General features: G+C 41.7%; 2 pseudogenes; both read right to left on the reverse strand.

The window, feature by feature from the left end:
* Nucleotides 1-2,273: 2,273 nt before the first annotated feature.
* LOC114222187 (large ribosomal subunit protein eL22 pseudogene) lies at nt 2,274-4,217 on the reverse strand (annotated as a pseudogene).
* Nucleotides 4,218-13,306: 9,089 nt separating this feature from the next.
* Nucleotides 13,307-16,817, reverse strand: LOC114222092 (CREB-regulated transcription coactivator 2-like; annotated as a pseudogene).
* Between the last annotated feature and the right edge of the window lie 2,004 nt (nt 16,818-18,821).

Consider the following 18,821-nt stretch of genomic DNA (forward strand, 5'->3'; position numbering starts at 1 on the left):
TTCAAGCCTCATTGCAAACTTCTCTTCCTGTTCTTCCATTTCAGGGGCTATTCAAGGAGTAAGGTCTTATCGGGACACTTTCATGCCAATTGCTCAGGCTGCAATCCTCTAGCCCATGGCTGCTCTAAGGGGAGGAATAAAAGCCTGTATTTTGACTGGAAGCTAGTACCCTGGCTGAAATGGTAATAAGACCCAGAAACTTGATGCCTTCTCTTTATTCCTATCCTTATACAAAGCTGTCTCTGTTGGGCACAGGACAGCTACCTAAGTCACTAGCATGGCTGCCAACCTTAAGACACTCCTGTGATTTTTCCTCCTCATTGGTCCAATGTGATCTCTTCCACATCCCTGATCTAGCCACTTCTGGCCACAAGCCCTCCAACGAAAGCCAGCAAAACTGAATTAAAACCCAACAGAGGGCTGCTTCCTAGGGAAGTTGGCTATAAAGGCTACATGTGCTGGAATGTCACTTAGACCATGATGGATTTCTATCTTTACAATTTTTCATCTGTGTTCTCAAATCACTACTTAAATCACAACATTGGGTAATTTCCCCTTGCAAAACTTTTCTAGTGTTTTCCATGGGTTAAAAATGGCAGGTCCTTCACAGCATGTCACGGTATTTCAGTCATTCACCAGCACCAATTTGTAGTCTAGAATGCAATGGGAGGTGGGGGAATGCCAGCATCCCTCCTACATCCCTCCTACATCCCTCCTACAAGGCTGGCAGTGTTCACAGCAATTTTGTTCAAGGGACGCCTCCAGTCACTTTAACACTGGGAACCCCTGACATATCCTGTGTGGGATGTCACCTGGGAGTACGGGGGATTTTCTTGTTAATGGACCTTCTCTGTTTTTCTAGGAACATGGGATCTTTTTCTTCAGTCCCCAAGGACTCTCCCTTGGGATGCCTTTTAACACACTGGAATCAATTCAGGTCACAAGATTTAAGAAAGACAAGGCTGATCTTCTCTGTAACACTTCAGGGCCTCAGTACTCCTTAGGAGATAAGGAAAAACGGCCAATTAATGAGACACTAAGCTTCAATATGATCTACCATTTAGATCTCTTCTGTCGGCAACAGGGCAAATGGACAGGGGTACCCTATGTCCAGGCCTTCATGACCCTAAATCCAGATCCTGACCTCTGCAGAATATGTTTGGCCACCAACAAGGCTAATAACCACCACCACCCCCCACCGATGAATTGGATGACGATTATCTAAATAGGCCTCCTAATAAATGCAGCTTGCCAGAAAAATCACAGGCCATCCCTAATGAAGGGGACACTGACTCTCTTACTGTTCCTCCTCCTAATAGACCCAGGTTATTCTTGTTGTATGTGGGGCCTTTTCCCTCATTCATTTCCTGGATTAATGGTTATGATAAGTGGAGGCAATTGTCTGGTTAGTCTACCGAGGGACAGGGCCTTTAAGGAATATTCCCAAGCAGGTGCCAAAACTCCTTTTGTTTCAAGGATGTTTCCTGTCTTCTCTGGCCCGAAATAGACTCCCTAATTTCACTTCATGTTGGTGGGGGGAAAAAAATGCATCTGCTCATCTGTCTGAGCTGATGAGCTTTCGGAATGGGAGTCCTTTTTCTTTTGTCTGGGCTTTTTTTTTTTGGTAACCATGTGTTAGCCACTTTACTATAAAATGTGATCAAAACTCAATTATGAGTTCAAAAAGACATAGGAAAACCAATGAGTTTTAATTTTATTACAAGTTTTAAAAACTGGGAGTAGTTTGAAAAAAACTTAGATCCTAATTTCAGCCCAGGGTTAATATTTTACAAAGAATCACTACAGGTGAACCTCAATGCAACAAACAAATACAATTTACAAATCCAGGTCATAAACTCACTAACAAACTTACTAATCATGGTAAGGGACAGTGCCAAAGACCAGCTGTTGCCTCAGTTAAATCAGAAAGAAACCTCGCCTTCTGTGAAGGCAGAAAAACATGCAAACAATTCTGCTTCAAGAAATTTGCACAGAAATAGAAAATGCTAGATCCTTTGCCACAAATGAAATTGCAAACATTCAACACATTAAATTAAATCCAAGGAGCACCAAACAGTAAATTGAAGCAAAGGTAGGACTCAAACATTTAATTTCCAGCTATGCAACTAGCAGAGCCCAAGAATTTCAGGTGTAGAAATTAGCTGTAGGCAAACTCTATAAAAACATGAGTTTATACTCTGTCATTTTATTTTATTTATTTGTTTTTTTATTATGTTCAGTTAGCATATAGTACATAAGTTTTTGATGTAGTGTTCAACAATTCAATAGTTATATATAACACCCAGTGCTCATCACAACACGTGCGCTCCTTAATATACTCTGTAATTTTAATACAATGCAGACATTTCTGCAAAGCTGTTTAGATTTTAGAGGGGCATAATAAGGCATCAGGGTGTCTTTTCAAAGTCACTCTCAAATACTCTTGATTTTTCATTGGCAACAATGACATCTTTACAACTTAATATCTCTCACAGATCTCTAGCCTCTGCACACAAGGCAACAAAATACCACTTCCCATCTGGTCCAGCTTAATGTCAGTTTGTAGAATGACTTGACATTAAATCCATCCATGGCCTAAATGACACAGAAGCTACTATTCCCTGGGCATATCCACATTTTTTTCCCCATCTCCTCAGCATGAACAGTCTCTCAATCGATTCTCCTTCACGCCCCATCCCCACAAAAGACTCCAATCCCCAGGAGATGCACACATGTCAATTCTGGAAGCTCTACTATTGCTCATCTCCAGCTCCCCATGCTGGGGGCCAAAGCAACAGTTTGTTGTAAAAAGTTGCAGAAACAGTGATTATTTACAAATTCATTTTTGTGCACTTTTACATAATTTAAAACCTGGTGTAGAGGGTGCTTTCAGGCAGCAGGCTTGAGCCCTGAAACCCTGAGTAAGGAAGAAAGGCCCATGGTGACCACCAGACTGAGTGCAAACAGGCCCATCAGGTGACCCACCTCAAAACAGCCAGAAGCCCTAGCTGACCAATAGGCTACTACAACTGGGCACGGGTACCAAAAACAGAATATTCCATACGTTCCCACACCTCCTCACTTCCCCATTAACTGTAGCCCCCACCACCGCCTCCTGGCAGGCAGGCTCTCTCCTTTGCTGCCCTGCCTGCTACTCCCTAGCAGGGTATTCAGTAAACTTCTGTCTCCTGTATCCTGCCCTGGGCTCTCCAAACTCTTTTCTGGAAGGTAGTAGAATATGCAGCAGCACAAAAGGACATTTTATTTCTACAGGAAGAAAAAGGATTAGCATACATAATAATTATGTGCATCGAGTAAACTGTCATAAAAAATTGAAGTAAATGCCCCCAGAACCCTGAATTTTTGTCAACACTGACATTTTCCTGCAAGAAGAGAACCTCAAAGTCACTGGTTTTGCTTTCAGTGAATTAGGAGCCCCCATGTTTGTATAAATGAATCTCTAAGAAAACCACCAGATGAAACTCTCACTTTTTAAAGTAAAATAGTGACTGACTAAAGTGCACGCAGCTCCACACCCTTATCCACCTGCTCAAGGTCAAATCACCAGCAATTCTCTGAAAGGAGCTTACTTCTGTTTTGGTATTATTACCACAATAACTAAAATTTTCAAGCAGGAAAAAAAGTCTAATTACAAGTAAGAGAATGGCAGCCTGAGTGAAGTTCGTTTACTATGATCTTCAATTTTCTGGTCAACCCATACTTGCAATCCATTCCTTTCCATACAAGGAAAACCACCATTTTAGTTCCCAAGTTTTATTCAAGAATTCATACAAAATCTTCCAGATAAATGAGTTTTAATCCTCCTTCTTCCTCTCCTTCCTCGTCCTGATTAACCTGGAAGTAATGCAATTAGTAACTCTCTTTGCTCTTAACAACTACGTGCAAACAGTCACGTAGATTATTGTTCTTCAAATATTTTTTTGATGAGATATTCCAAATACCTTTACGGGAAAAGGCACCTCAGAAGTTACGGTGATCTTGCTCTTGCGCCTTTCAATGGTTACAACCCCTCCACCAAGACTCCCAGCTTTTCCATTGGCTTTGATTCTCTCTTGAAGAAACCGCTTCAAATTGGCAGCATCCAGGATTCCATCTTCTACTGGGTGGGAACAGTTAAGGGTAGACTTCGGAACTTGCTTCTCCCCGCCCACAATCACAAGCTTTTCCACGGGCACCATGGCGCAACAGAGGCAGAAAGGAAGGTCTCTTCTGTCTGAACTTTTATCCACCTCCAGCCTTGCCTGCTGCACCTCACCTCCCCTGCCTCCCCTCCCCCTCCCCCTCCCCGTTTCTGCACCACCATGGATGCAGCTTGTACGACTGGCTCCTATACCATCGTGGGTACCCCCGCCACCGTGGCCTTCGGCTCCTCCTACCCTCACTCTCAAGGAGCGTGGAGCACCCCCTTGGACTTAAAGCACCGTACAGGTGCCCCAGGTGGAAAAAATTGACAATGGGGAACAAACTGATTGACTTTTAAATGGACATAGGTGCAACATATTCGTATTAAAGCTAATTTGAGTTTGCTGGTTTAATTAAGGTAGACATGTCTATCTTAATTAGTTGTCAACATTAACTATAACACTTTTATTCTACCAAGGTTTGCTGAAGGTCAAAAAGGCTCATGTAATCTCTTGCAATTTGTCAACAAAAGATGGCTTCAAATGGTTAATTAATTTTGTCTGTCTCAAAGTTTTCATGCGTAACTGTGAAAACAGCTTTCACAATCTTTGGTAACCTGAAACTTTAAAGTTTTACTTGGATAACAAGTCAGATTGAATTCGTTGGTTATCTAAGTCTTTCCAAATAAGATAAAATAGTGAAACATTAATTACTAAACATAATGTTTATTCGCTTTGGGCTTCCTATTGCAGAGAAGCTGAGGATACTCAGTCTGTTGGTAAACATACTTGATGCCTTATCAAGATGGTACTATGGAAAAACATGTTTGTACAAAGTATAAAATGTATTCATAAATTTCAGATCTAAAGAATTCCAGTGTAACACACAGTTCACAGTCAATTACTACTTAGTTTTCCCTGGAGACTAAGGTTTGTAAGAATTAAAATTCCGCTAAATGTAATTAAGACTGTTGGAGATAAGAAAGCAACTCTGTTTGCAAGAAAAAATGTGTTTTTGATGAGAAAGATATAAGGAATGGGAATACATTTTGTTGAGGGGGGAAACGAGTAATTTTGTCCTAAAATAAGACTGGTTGTTTGGAGAGAAAAGGCTTAGGACAAAATCTGAATTAAAAAAAAAAAAAAAAACAGTTGTAGAAGGTTTGTGAAGGGAATACTTTAGGAAAAAATTTATGTATGGTCAGGACTAAGGCTGAAATAAATAGATTTTAAAGATACACTGGTACACGATTAAAATTCTGCTTTTTTCTCTGATAAAAAAAACAAAGTTTTCTTGGATTGTTGGTTTCCACTTGATAAGAAATTATAAACAAAGTTGTGGTCTTTTCCTTGCCCAGAAAAACAAAGTTTCTATGTTTTGTCTTTATCAGGTCTTTGGTTACTTAAGAAAGTTAAAACTTCTCAATATCAGAAGAGCTAAATTTTGAGAACTATATAACCCTACCTGTTTGTCTTTGTAATAGCTTATTATCACCTTGGGGAGATAAATAATCACATTTTAAGTGTTATAATGATGTGTAATCCTCTTTAGGCATGTGCTTTAAAACTTTCTGAGTGTTTTAAAAAACTTCCCCAAGATTTGAATTGTAAATGAAGTCTTTTTGACTAATTAGGTTTGTTTATTTGGTCTGTTAAATTACATGGAAAGCATTGTCAAACAACTGATGACAACTTTAGGTTATGTTGTATGGGTAAATGCTATAACTTCTAGAAATTATATGAAATCCCTAAAGTTTTCATAGATCCTGGTATAAGGTCAGCACTCGACATTCTGATTATGTGTAGCACAGAAGGAACTGGGTTTCCTTGTCAACTGCATTATAATGAACTCTCATCAGATCTTTAACCATATCCATTTTTGAGTCTCTTGTCACTTATAGATGTTCTGATGCTCTTACAAAATGTGTTTTGTCTTCAAGGAGACCCATGAAAAGAACTTTTGGCAAATACAGGTATTTGATATCTTTAAGATCATAAAACTAAGCCAAATGAAAATTTCCAGAACTAATGGGAAAAAAGCTGCATTCAAACAGAATAAGAATTAATATGGGACTAAATAAATTGAGAAAATGATATTTTTATAAGTGTTGTTGGAAACGTTCTCTAATGTTAGCTCCCCCAGATTAAGGAAACTTTCTCTTAAGATATCCATGATATACAGAAATATGATAAAATATTCCTTTGGGAACAAATTGAAGCATTTTACTTTTTTTCCCTACCTGAACCCTCTGAAATTCAGAAACTCTCATTGAGTATTCTTTCTTCCATGGCAATTATAATTATTTTCATAAGTTCAATAAGAATCTGTTCTCCTTGTAACAGGACACCATTGGAAACACTGGTTATTTTACCAAGGCTTTGACTGGAATGAATGTCAGATTTGAGAGAGACATGCACGGACTCAGATATGATCAAACAGCTTTAAGGTACTAAAGTTGACTTTATGGAGCCAATAAAGCCCCTTGGAAATGTCATTCTGGCACCTCACTCACAGAGGTCCCACAGCCTCAGCACGTGAGTAAAAAAAATGTACGTTCCTGGCAGGTGCAAGAACCTCAAGATATTTGGGGGACTTCGAGAAAAGAAATTTGCCCAAATCTACAGATATTGCAGACATATCTGACAACAAGTATTTGGCTTGGTTTCTGGCCTCGAGAGCTTAAAATTGTTCAATCTAGAGATTCCTTATAAAAAGTTCCAGCAAAGCAGATTTTAAAAGATCTATATGGTCGGTCACTATTCTTGCTAGCTTATGTAAATAAGTAGGCCAAATTCGTTAAAACTGGACATGTTTTACAAGCAAATTAATCTTGATATGGCTATCTTTGATAAAATGAGGGTGACTATTAGAGGAAAAATATGTTTCAATAACACATATTTGTAGATATTAGACTTTAATACTATTGACTATAAACTAGGCTAGATCCTGAATTCTTCTGGTTTCCTGAAATATCTGGCGATGGCTCTCCAAACTGAGGTTTCCAATCTTCTTCCGTTCTCTTAACTTAAAGTCATTAAAAACTAAAACTGCTCTTTCCCTAAAGCCCTGAAAGCTGATGCTGGACAACTTGAGGTCAGCTCAGAGAAACTGCCACAGAACTCATGTACAGACGATCTATTGCGTATGTGACTGCTTCTCTTTGGGCTGGTCAAAAGGATCAGCAGAGACAGGTGAATTACAAAGCAGAAAAGCCCATCTGATTCCCGCAGCCTGTTCGCAATCCCTCTGCGGACGCTTCAGGCCTGAGTCTGAAAATCTTCTCCCTGGCAGCACTCGGGACCCAGACACGGGGTTTGTCATTTGCTCCAGCCATTAACCTGTATTTTTCTTTGGTTTCCATAAAAGGGCCTCTTATTAATGACCTGATTGCTTGCCTAACAAAACAGAATCTATACGATGGCTACACCACCGGCTACACAATTAAGGCCTTAAGTGACTCTCAAAATAGCATTACATTATTAAACACTGCAATAACTCAAATGCTTAAAGCAGTTCTGTTTTATTTTTTAGGATTTTACTTTTAAGTAATCTCTACATCCAACGTGAGGCTGGAACTTACAACCCTGAGATCAGGAGCCGCACACTCTACCAACTGAGCCAGCCAGGCAGGCCCCAAATGCATAAAGCAGTTCTACAAAATCAAATGGCGTTAGATGTTTTAACTGCTACAGAAGGTGGAATATGCGCCATTATTAAAACAGAACGCTATGTATATACTTCAGATCATCACAAAAATGTAACAGGATTGCTAAAACATATGAATAGTCAAATTGATGCTTTAAATAATCCCTCCCTTTCCTTTAATGACTGGCGAAACTCCTGGACTGGAGGAGGATTTTGGTCAACTATCAGAGGTCTTTTCCTGGACTTCTTCTTGTTATTTTAATCATGTTTTGCTGTTTTTTGCCCAATGTCTCTCCACCTGGTGCTGAAACTCTTTCACTGCCATACCTTCAAGCCAACAGATGATCCTTTCCACTCGAGATTCCCATATGTTATCAACTCTACATAAGAGCTGCCTCAGTCTTTCCTAACTCATTAAATTATCAACTGACCAACTGAAACCCATAGGAAGGGACATCTCTACACCCCTATTCAGCAGGAAGAAGTTATAGAAGATAAGACCTTCCACCCTCAACAACCTTAAAGATTTAAGGGTCAAACTGTTCAGGGGGGAAATGACGGGAGAAAAAGGAACAAAGCCTGGACTTTCCTGTGGCTCATAGTCTCCAGGCAGGATTCCTGAGACTTTCAGATTATAACACTCCTACAGCTCCCTCAAGGACTTCCTTTCATGTTTTACCACTATAGCTTTGTTCTTGTTCGTGTTACTTTCCTGTGATAAATATAAACACCCCCCACCAAGATGTATACTAGCAATCATCCTTCAAACATATGGCCCACTATACACATCTGAAGGGTCTCAAGACTAATGTTTTACTAGACAGTAGTAAATAGCCTTATCTTTTTTTTAATTTAAATTCAATTAGCCAACATATAGTAAGTACATCATTAGTTTCAGATGTAGAGATCAGTTGCGTATAATACCCAGTGCTCATCACATCACCTGTCCTCCTTAATGTCCATCACCCAGTTACCCCATCCCCCACCCACCTCCCCTCCAGCAACCCCATTTATTTCCTATAGTGAAGAGTCCCTCATGGTTTGTCTCCCTCTCTGATTTCTTCCCATTCAGTTTTCCCTCCCTTCCCCTGTGATCGTCTGTACTCTTTCTTATATTCCACATAGAAGTGAAACCATATGATGATTGCCTTTCTCTGATTGACTTATTCCACTTAGCCTAATCCCCTCCAGTTCCATCCACATCGATGTAAATGGTAAGATTTCATCCTGATGTCTCAGTAATATTTCATTGCGTATAGATACCACATCTATCTATTCCTCTGTTGATGGACATCTCAGCTCCTTCCACAGTTTCGCTATTGTGGACATCGCGCTATAAACATTGGGGTGCACGTGCCCCTTCAGATCACTACATTTTATCTTTAGGGTAAATACCTAAGAGTGCAATTGCTGGGTCACAGAGTAGCTCTAATTTCAACTTTTTGAGGAACCTCCATACTGTTTTCCAGAGTGGTTGCACCAGCTTGCATTCCCACCAAGAGTGTAGGAGGGTTCCCCTTTCTCCACATCCCCGCCAACATCTGTCGTTTCCTGACTTGTTAATTTTAGCCATTCTGACTGGTGTGAGGTGGTATCTCGTTGAGGTTTTGATTTGTATTTCCCTGATGCCGAGTGATGCTGAGCACTTTTTCATGGGTCTGTTGGCCATTTGTATGTCTTCTTTGCAGAAATGTCTGTTCTTGTCTTCTGCCCATTTCTTGACTGGATTAGCAAATAACCTTATCTTAACAGCCGCTAGCACCTCAAGGTGCTGGAAGCCTTGTTTCCAAATTCCTTAGAGACTTACACTATCTCTAAACCCCACTAACTAAAAAGCATATAATCAGTCGCACCTCACAACACCCATGCAGCTCTTCCTGCCCATCGGGCCTGTCCCTGTGCTAAAATAAAATCACCTTTTTGCACCAAAAACATCTCAAGAATTATTTCTTGACCATTTGCTCACCAGCCGCACATCAATACCCATAGTAATATTATTGGATCACATGGTCATTCTATTGTAAATTTTTTGAGAAACTTTCATTCTGTTTTCCACACTGGCTCTATTAATTTACATTCCCACCAGCAGTGTACAAGGGTTCCTTTTGCTCCTCATCTTCACCAACACTTCTTACTTCTTTTCTTTGATTTTTGCTATTCTGACCGTTGTAAGGTGGTATCTCATTGTGGTTTTGATTTGCAATTCCCTGATAACTAGTGATCTCAAGCATCTTTTCATGTGTCTATTGGTTATCTGTATGTCTTCTTTAGAAAAATATCTATTTAGGTCCTCTGCCCATTTGTTAATTGGATTGGTTGGGTTTTTTTGGTGTTGAGTTTTATAATGGTTTTATGTATTATGGATATTAGCACTTTCTAGGATATATAATTTCCAAATATCTAAAAAATAAGAAAATAAAAAATAAAAATAAATTTTAAAAATTTCCAAATATCTTGTCCCATTCATTCAGTAGGTTACCTTTTTGTTTTGTTAATGGTTTCCTTCATTATGCAAAAGCATTTTAGTCTAGTGTATTCCCAATCGTTTAATTTTCCTTTCCTTTCCCTTGTCTGAGGAGACATACCTAGAAAAATATTTCTATGCCTGATGTCAAAAAAATTATTCCCAGGTGCCTGGGTGGCTCAGTCAGTTGGGTGTCTGCCTTCAGCTCAGGTCATGATCCTGGGGTCCTGGGATGGAGCCCCCGTGGCGTCGGGCTCCGTGCTCAGCGGGGAGCCTGCTTCTCCCTCTCCCTCTGCCCTTCCCCTCCATTCATGTTCTCACTCATTCTGCTCTCTCTCTCAAATAAATAAATAAATAATCTTTAAAAAAAAAATTATTCCCTATGTTTTCTTCTAGGAGTTTTATGGTTTCGGGTCTCATGTTTAGGTCTTTAAACCACTTTGACTTTATTCTTGTTTATGGTGCTACGAAGGGTCCAGTTTCATTCTTTTATATGTAGCTCTCCAGTTTTCCCAGCATCTTCTTTTGAATAGACTGTCTTTTCTCCATAGTGTATTCTTGCCTCCTTTGTCATAGATTCATTGACTATAGAATTGTGGAGTTATTTCTGTGCTTTCTATTCTGTTCCATTAACCTGCTTGTCCGTTTTTTCCAAGTACCACGCTGTTTTGATTACTACATCTCTATAGTGTATCTTGAGATCTGAAATTGTAATACCTCCAGCTTTGTTCTTGCTCAAGAATGCTTTAGCTATTCAGGGACTTTAGTGGTTCCATAAAAATTTTAGTATTATTCGTTCTAGTTTTGAGAAAAATGCTACTGGCATTTTTATAGGGATTGCCTTGAATCTGTAGACTGCTTTGGGCAGTAGATATGGACATTTTAACAATATTAATACTTCCAATCCATGATCATAGACTATTTTTCCATTGGTTTGTGTGATCTTTGATTTCTTTCATCAATATATTCTAGTTTTCAGGGTGCAGGTCTTTCACCTCTTTGGTTAAGTTTATTTCTAGATATTTTAGTCTTTTTGTGCAATTATAAGCAGAACTGTTTTCTTTCTCTTTCTGCTACTGCGTTATTAGTGTAGGGAAACACTACTGATTTGTGAGTATTGATTTTGTACCCTGTAACTTTACTGAATTCATTTAATTTCTAGGAGTTTTTTGGTGGAATTGTTAGGGTTTTCTATGTATACTATCATGTCATCTGCAAATAGTGACAGTTTAACTTTGTTAACAATATGGATGCCTCTAATCTCTTTTTCTTGTCTGATTGTTGTAACCAGAACCTTCAGTATTATGTTGAATAAAAGTGTAGAGAGTGGGCATCCTTGTCTTATTCTTGATCTTAGTAGAAGAGATCTCAGTTCTTCTCCATTGAGTAAGTTGTTAACTGTCGGTTTCTCATAGATGGACTTTGTTATGTTGAAGTGCATTCCCTCTAAACCCATTTTGTTGAGGGTTTTTATAATAAATAGATGTTGAATTTTATCAAACGAATTTTTTTCTGCATCTACTGAGATGATCACATGATATTTTCCTTTGTTTTTCCAATGGAATTTGTAACATTAGTTGATTTGCAAATATTGAAACATCCTTGCATCCCTGGAATAACTTCCACTTGGCAATGGTGAATGAGCCTTCTAATGCACAGTTAAATGTGGTTTGCATCTATGTTCATGTGAGATATTGGCCTGTGGTGTTCTTTTTTGTGGTGTCTTTCCCTGATTTCAGTATCAGATTAAGTCTGCCCTTATAAAATAGATTTGGAGCTTCCTTCCTCTTCTGTTTTTGAGAATAACTTGAGGAGTATAGGTGAAAACTCTAAAGGTTTGGTAGAATTTATCTGTGTAGCCATCTGGTCCTGAACTTTTGTTTTTTAGTAGTTATTTTTTTATTACTATTTCAATTTCCATTGCAATAGGTTGGCTTAGATTTTCTATTTCTTCCTGACTCCATTTTGGAGGATTGTATGTTCCACAGAACTTATCCCTCTCTTCTAGGTTTCCACTTGTTGGCATACAGCTTGCCATCATTCTCTCATAATCCTTTGCATTCCATGCTGTCAGTTGTTTCTTCTCCTCTCTCATTTCTGACTTTATTTATTTGGGTCTTTTCTCTTTTTTTCTTGAGGAGTGTGGCTAACAGATTATCAATTCTGTATCTTTTCAGAAAACCAGCTGTTGGTTTCATTGATTTTTTTCTATTGATTTTTAGTCTCTATGGATTTATTTCTGCTTTGATCTTTGATTTCCTTCCTTCTAGTCACCTTGAGCTTCATGTGTACTTCTTTTCTCGCTCCTTATGTTGGGTGATTTATTAGAGCTTTTTCTTGTTTCGTCAGGTAGGGCTGCATCCCTCAACATTTCCCCCTTAGAACTGCTTTCCCTGTGTTTCAAAGATTTTTTTATCATTGTGTTGTCATTTTCATTAGTTTCCATGTATTTTTTTATTTCTTCTTTGATTGCTTTGTTGACTCTCTAGTTGTTTAGTATCATGTTGTTTAGCCTCTACGTGTGTGTGTGTTTTCCAGTCTTTTCCTTGTGATTGATTTCTAGTTATATACCATGGGGTCAAAATATTTTCCTGGTATGCTTTCCCTCTTCCTAAATTTATTGAGGCCTGTTTTGTGCCCTAACATGTGATAAATTCCAGACAATGTTCCATATACACTTGAAAAGAATGTGTATTCTGTGGTTTGGGGATGGAATGTTCTGTATACATCAGTGTTGTCCTCATGGTCTAATTTGTCATTCAAAGACACCATTTCCTTATTGATTTTTTGCCTTGATGACCTATCCATTGATGTACATGCAGGGTTAAAGTCCCCTACTATTGTGGTGTTACATCACTTTGTCTCCTTATGTCCTTTAGTAATTGCTTTATGTATTGAAGTGGACAAACCCCTTGCTTTTTCTCATGCTTAGGATCTCTCATTCATGTTAGAAAGAGGATCTGGGGGCAGAGTGAAGTCTCTACTGGCCAGTGGGAAGGGAGGAAAGGAACAGTGATGGGGCAGAGCCAAGAAGAGGGATCCTGATGAGGCTCCTCACTGCAGATGCTCACTGTGGAATGAATCCACCACAGCAAGATTGGGCAGCAAGACACTAGGGTCACTTAGCATGTGGAGCCCATCCAGGCCCAGTGGTTCCACGTGCAGCTCCTCTCCAGTCCCAACCCCAGCCCCAGCCAGGCTGCTGACACCTCAAAGCCAGGCACACCAGCCAGGGTTGCCAAAAATCTCCTTAGAGAAACTTGGGAGGACTCTCCTGGGAGGATCATGCTGGGCCCTGAGCCATGGAACAATGGGTCAAGTTCTGGTGGTTGAGGGCATAAGGGCCCTGAAGGCCACTCACTGGCCCCTCGCCGCCTAAAAATCCAGGGCCTTCAGAAAAGCTGGGGGATCCAGCACCACGCAGGTTGATGGGCTCCCTTGCTGGACTGCTCCAGCTGCTGGGACAGAGCTTGTGCATGCCAGGAAGAGAATGAGTCAAAGCAGCAGTCATCAAAGAGCATGCTGTGAGGAGACAGTCCCCAGGCTGAAGTCACTCATTGGCCAGTGGTAAGATTGGAGCTGGGTGGGTACAGTGTTCCATAATGGGGTGTCTGCCCAGGGGCTGCCCACCTGAGAGCTGTATTGAGCAGGCTTGAGAAGACAGCCCTGGCTGATGTAGAGGCTTCAGGGTGGGTGGCTGGGTGGGCAGAACCATACTCAAGGAGCTGAATGGGTATGGAGGCCGCCATTGGTCGGTGGGCAGTTTGCAGGTATCCAGGGGGCATCCTGCATGATAGAGGACAAGGTGGGTGACATTGTTGGTGACAACTGTTTGGGCAGCTGCTGTTGGGACCTTCTGGTGTCAGCTGGGCCCATGGGCAAACTCAGGGGGCTGAGGGGCACACGGTGGTGGGAGGGGGAGATGCCAGGGGTAGAAGCTGGGTAAGGGGGGCCACCCAGCACAGGAAAGGAAGCTGAGGAGGAGGAATTGGAGAAGGAGACAGCTGAGGCACTGAGTGAGGGGTGGCCCAGGGAGAAGGCAGACACTGAGGGGTGGCTGTCGGAGCCCTGGACCTGGGGCTAGAGACTGCTCAGGGAAGCCTGGAGGTTTGGGATTGCTCAGGGAGGACTGCAGGATGGGTAGCCGAACAGGGAATAAAGTCCTGGCTCATCATATCCTGAGCCCGGGCCCGGGCCCCGCGGACACCAAGTTGAATCATGGTAGGGTCAGACTGGAGGTACTCTTGCCCCCACTCAGGCTGGGGTAGACTGTCTCCTCAGGGTCCAAGGGGTGGGTAGTGGCAGGGGAAAGTTCAGGTTGGTGAGATCAGGTAGTGAGCCTCCTGTATTCATGGCAGATGGGAGGACATGCACACTGACAGGCTGGTTAGGAGATTTAAAGAAGTTAATTCCAGGGAGGTCCCAGGACCGAAGTCGGGAGGAGGATGAGGACAGCTCCCTAGATTTCTGTGCTCCATCATATGATCTATCCTGGAGAATGTTCCATGTGCATGTGAGAAGACTATGTATTCCTCTGCTGTTGGATGGAACGTTCTGTAAATGTCTGTCATTTGTTCTAAAGTGTGGTTTCATTCCAATGTTTCCTTGCTGATTTCATGTGTGGACGATCCATCCATTGTTGACAGTGGGATACTGAGGTCCCCTAGTATCCCTGGATTGTTGTCTATTTCTCCCTTAAGATCTGTATTTGTTTAATGTATTTCAATACTCAGGTGTTGGGAGCATATGTATTTACAACTGTTACATCTTCTTAGTGAATTGATCTGGTTATTAGTATACAATGGCTTTCTTTGTATTTTGTCATTATTTTTGGCTTGACGTCTATCTCGTCTGATATAAGTATGGCTACACCTGGTCTCTTTTTGGTACCATTAGCTTGGGTTATCATCATCCATCCCTGCACTGTAAACCTACATGTCCAGTGCTCCCTCCTTAATACCCATCACTGGGCTAACCCATCCCCCCTCCCCCCTAAAACCCTCAGTTTGTTTCTCAGAGTCCATAGTCTCTCATGGTTCATCTCTCCCTCTGATTTCCCCTCCTTCATTTTTCCCTTCCTTCTTACACTATTGGTGGGAATGCAAGTTGGTACAACCACTTTGGAAAACAGTGTGGAGGTGCCTCAAAAAATTAAAACTAGAGCTACCCTATGACCCAGCAATTGCACTCCTGGGTATTTACCCCAAAGACACAGATGTAGTGAAAAGAAGGGCCATATGCACCCCAGTGTTCATAGCAGCAATATCTGCAATAGCCAAACTGTGGAAAGAGCCAAGATGCCCTTCAACAGATGAATGGATAAAGAAGATGTGGTCCATATACACAACGGAATATTACTCAGCCATCAGAAAGAATGAATACCCAACTTTTACATCAACGTGGATGGGACTGGAGGAGATTATGCTAAGTGAAATAAGTCAAGCAGAGAAAGTCAATTATCATATGGTTTCACTTATTTGTAGAACATAAGGAATAGCCTGGAGGACATTAGGAGAAGGCAGATAATATTTTTTTAATAACAAATCTGTCCCCTTCTCCTTCTCTTCTCCTTCTGGTATACCCATTATTCTTGATTGGCTTTCCTAATGGAGACTGGTAGCTTTTGCAGGATTTCTTCATTTTTTAAGCTTGTTTTTTCTTTTAAGTAATCTCTACACCCAAAGTGTGGCTTGAGGTCACAACCCAGAGATCAAGAGTCAGATGCTCCACTGATGGAAGCAGCCAGGCGCCCCAGGGTTTCTTCACTTAAAAAAAAAAAAGTCGTAGTTCTCTCCACTTCCACTTGAATCATTTCTAGATTCCATCTTTCTAATCGTGTGTTCTCCCTTCCACCTGATCTGCTCTATTTCCGATGTTTCTAATGCATTCTTCATCTCATTTAGTGAGATCTCCAGCTCCAGAATTCCTGTTTGGTTCTTTTTTAAAATTTCAGTCTCTTTGGTAAAATACTCCTTCTGTCCATTCATTTTATTTCTGAGTTCACGGAATTGCCTAACACTCCACAGGTGGGCAGTTAGAGGCCCTTCTTTAGTATTCCAGCAGGTGGCAGAATAGCACAAGTTTTTGGCTTCTCTTACCAGAGCAGCCCTGGTAGCTATTTAGACCAGGCTCAAAAACAACAAAAAAGTGGGAGGCTGGCAACCGAGTAGGGGCAGTATGTACTAAGCCCTTGGGCTTTGGGTGTGCCCCACACTCCAGGAGGAGGATCCTCAAGTTCGGGAGTCCCAGTGGTGCTGGGTGTTCTCTTGCTGAACTCTCAGGGCAGACAGTGCATAAAGGGTTTCTTCTTGTGTGCCTCTTTCCCTTGCCTTTTCCCTTCCCCCCTCCACCCCACAAAGTCACAGATGCCCTGCCTCAGAGGACCCTGCTCTGTGGCTTCAGAGCTATAGGGTCCTCCAGGTGCAGCCCACAGGGCCAGGTAGCCTTTCACTCACCCCTCTCGACCCTCACCCTCTCTTCCTGAGGAGTCACGGGCAGGTGTTGCCACCACTGTAGAAACCAGGGTAACAGGCCCCACCACTGCTGCCTGGGCTCTGGTCTCCATGAGGCCCAATCCACACACTTCCAGTTAGAAACATGGATGGATCTCTTTGGCGTCTGGCGTGCTCTGTAGCGGAAACTCTATTGGATTTTGGAATCCTAGTAGTTGTCAATGGAAGGGGAAGACAAATGGAAGGGTTCATTCTTGCCATGATGGTGACCTCACTCCTCCCATGGGCCCCTCCACACGGGCAACTGGCCCACTTGTTTCAAAAGATTCCTCTTATTTGTGTGGATAATTCATATCACATCCATACCTTCCTTTCCTGTCCATTTCAAAGGAAATATGCCCATAGCCCATCCAAAAGTAATCCAGCGTCACAAAGCCACAAGCCATATGGAGGGAGGAGATGAACATGTCAGATAATAGATTAACATACAGAGTATTTAAAATATTTACAAAGACACAAAGAGTATATTTATGGCTTTCTTGTTAGGGTGAACATTTTAATAAATTTGAAAATTCCTCCACTATCCTTCCCCACATACTGTGAGCAGTGCAGAGCCCTCCTCCAAGATACGCTTCAGTTTAGATGTTCATATCAGTCAGTGTCCAGTCAGGAGGCAGAAACCACATCAGTCATTTTAACAGGGGAAATGTGATCGGAAGAATTATTAAGCAAAAGGTGTTTAACTATGAAAGAGGTAAAAGAAAGCTCTGAGGAAACCAGAAGGAGTCACAGGAAGCAGACGCTACCCCCAGGGCTGGGGTAGAGCACCCAAAGGAAGACATCTGAGAGAATAAGACTGACATTCTGTTTGTTGGAGAAGGTGGGACCAGGGTCCCCAGGGAGGAAAGAAATTCACCCACAGGCCACAGGCCAAGCCTGCTGAGCAGGAAAACTCCCAAGATTCCCTGGGAAGCAGCCCTCTAGATCACGGCCCTATTGCAATGCCGTACTCATTCACCCAAAGGTGAGAGAAGCTAGGCCTTCTCCAGGCCACTGGCAGTCACATCATAGGATCACGGGGAAAAAACACCAAAAGTGGGGCACCTGGGTGGCTAAATCGGTTAAGCATCTGCCTTTGGCTCAGGTCATGGTCCCAGGGTCCTGGGATAGAGTCCCTCATTGGGCTCCTTGCTCAGAGGCAAGCCTGCTTTTCCCTCTGCCTGCCGCTCCCTGTGCTTGTGCACACCGACAAATAAATAAATAAAATATTGTTTTAAAAAACACCAAAAGAAGAAGAAAGCCTTTTCCCCTGCTACATCTTGCTGTGTTCCCTGTGGTGCACTATAGGAATTCACAGTGCCTGAATAGACAAAATCTGACTTGTATATGCCTCCCTGGATGAGACTAATTGAAAAACAAAAGAGGAGTGCCCCGAACGCTGGGCCTCCTTTGAAGTTCCTGGGCTGAAAGCTGCCAGATTCTTACTGTGGCTCAAGGTTCTCATCTAGGGAGTAATGTTTAAATTTTGAAGAAAGGCACCTGTGGTGGTCATGTACTTCACGAACTCCTTGCCTCCTCGCCCTTATCACACACCGCTCCATATACTATTATCCTGATCATTAAGGTTACACTTTCCTTGTTTTGCCCTTGCACGTGGTGTATTGATAAGACCCCAATAAAAATGGAGATGAAGCTTGGCTTGAGGCCTTTCACCACAAGAGCTTCCGGTCCCCGGGCATCTCCTTTTTCCTACGAAGGTGTCTGGAGTAATCTTTTCATTCACCATCTCAGGGTTTGCTGGCCAACCCCGACAGTGCACTGACTGACAAAGGCTAACAAGAGAGCCACATGGCAAAAATGAAACATTTATGACATCCAGCATCAGTATCAACAAGTAGGGCAAATGCAGGGTAGATTGAATCAAAGGGCAATGAACTGAAAATGAGCACAGTCCACATCTTTAGATCTTCAGCTTCCACATAACACCATTTACTCACATTGGAACTTCCATATAACAACACAACAACTCCACATTTTACTCATCTACAGAGCTACACTTACAAGTGAAAAAGTTCTCACTCTTTCCCCAAAATGGAAGAGACAGGCAGTCCCAGGCA

The sequence above is a fragment of the Eumetopias jubatus genome, unplaced genomic scaffold, assembly GCF_037043125.1.
Source record: "Eumetopias jubatus isolate StellerSeaLion01/CBP00866 unplaced genomic scaffold, mEumJub1_p1.0 scaffold_6, whole genome shotgun sequence".
In the NCBI taxonomy this organism is placed as follows: domain Eukaryota; kingdom Metazoa; phylum Chordata; class Mammalia; order Carnivora; family Otariidae; genus Eumetopias; species Eumetopias jubatus.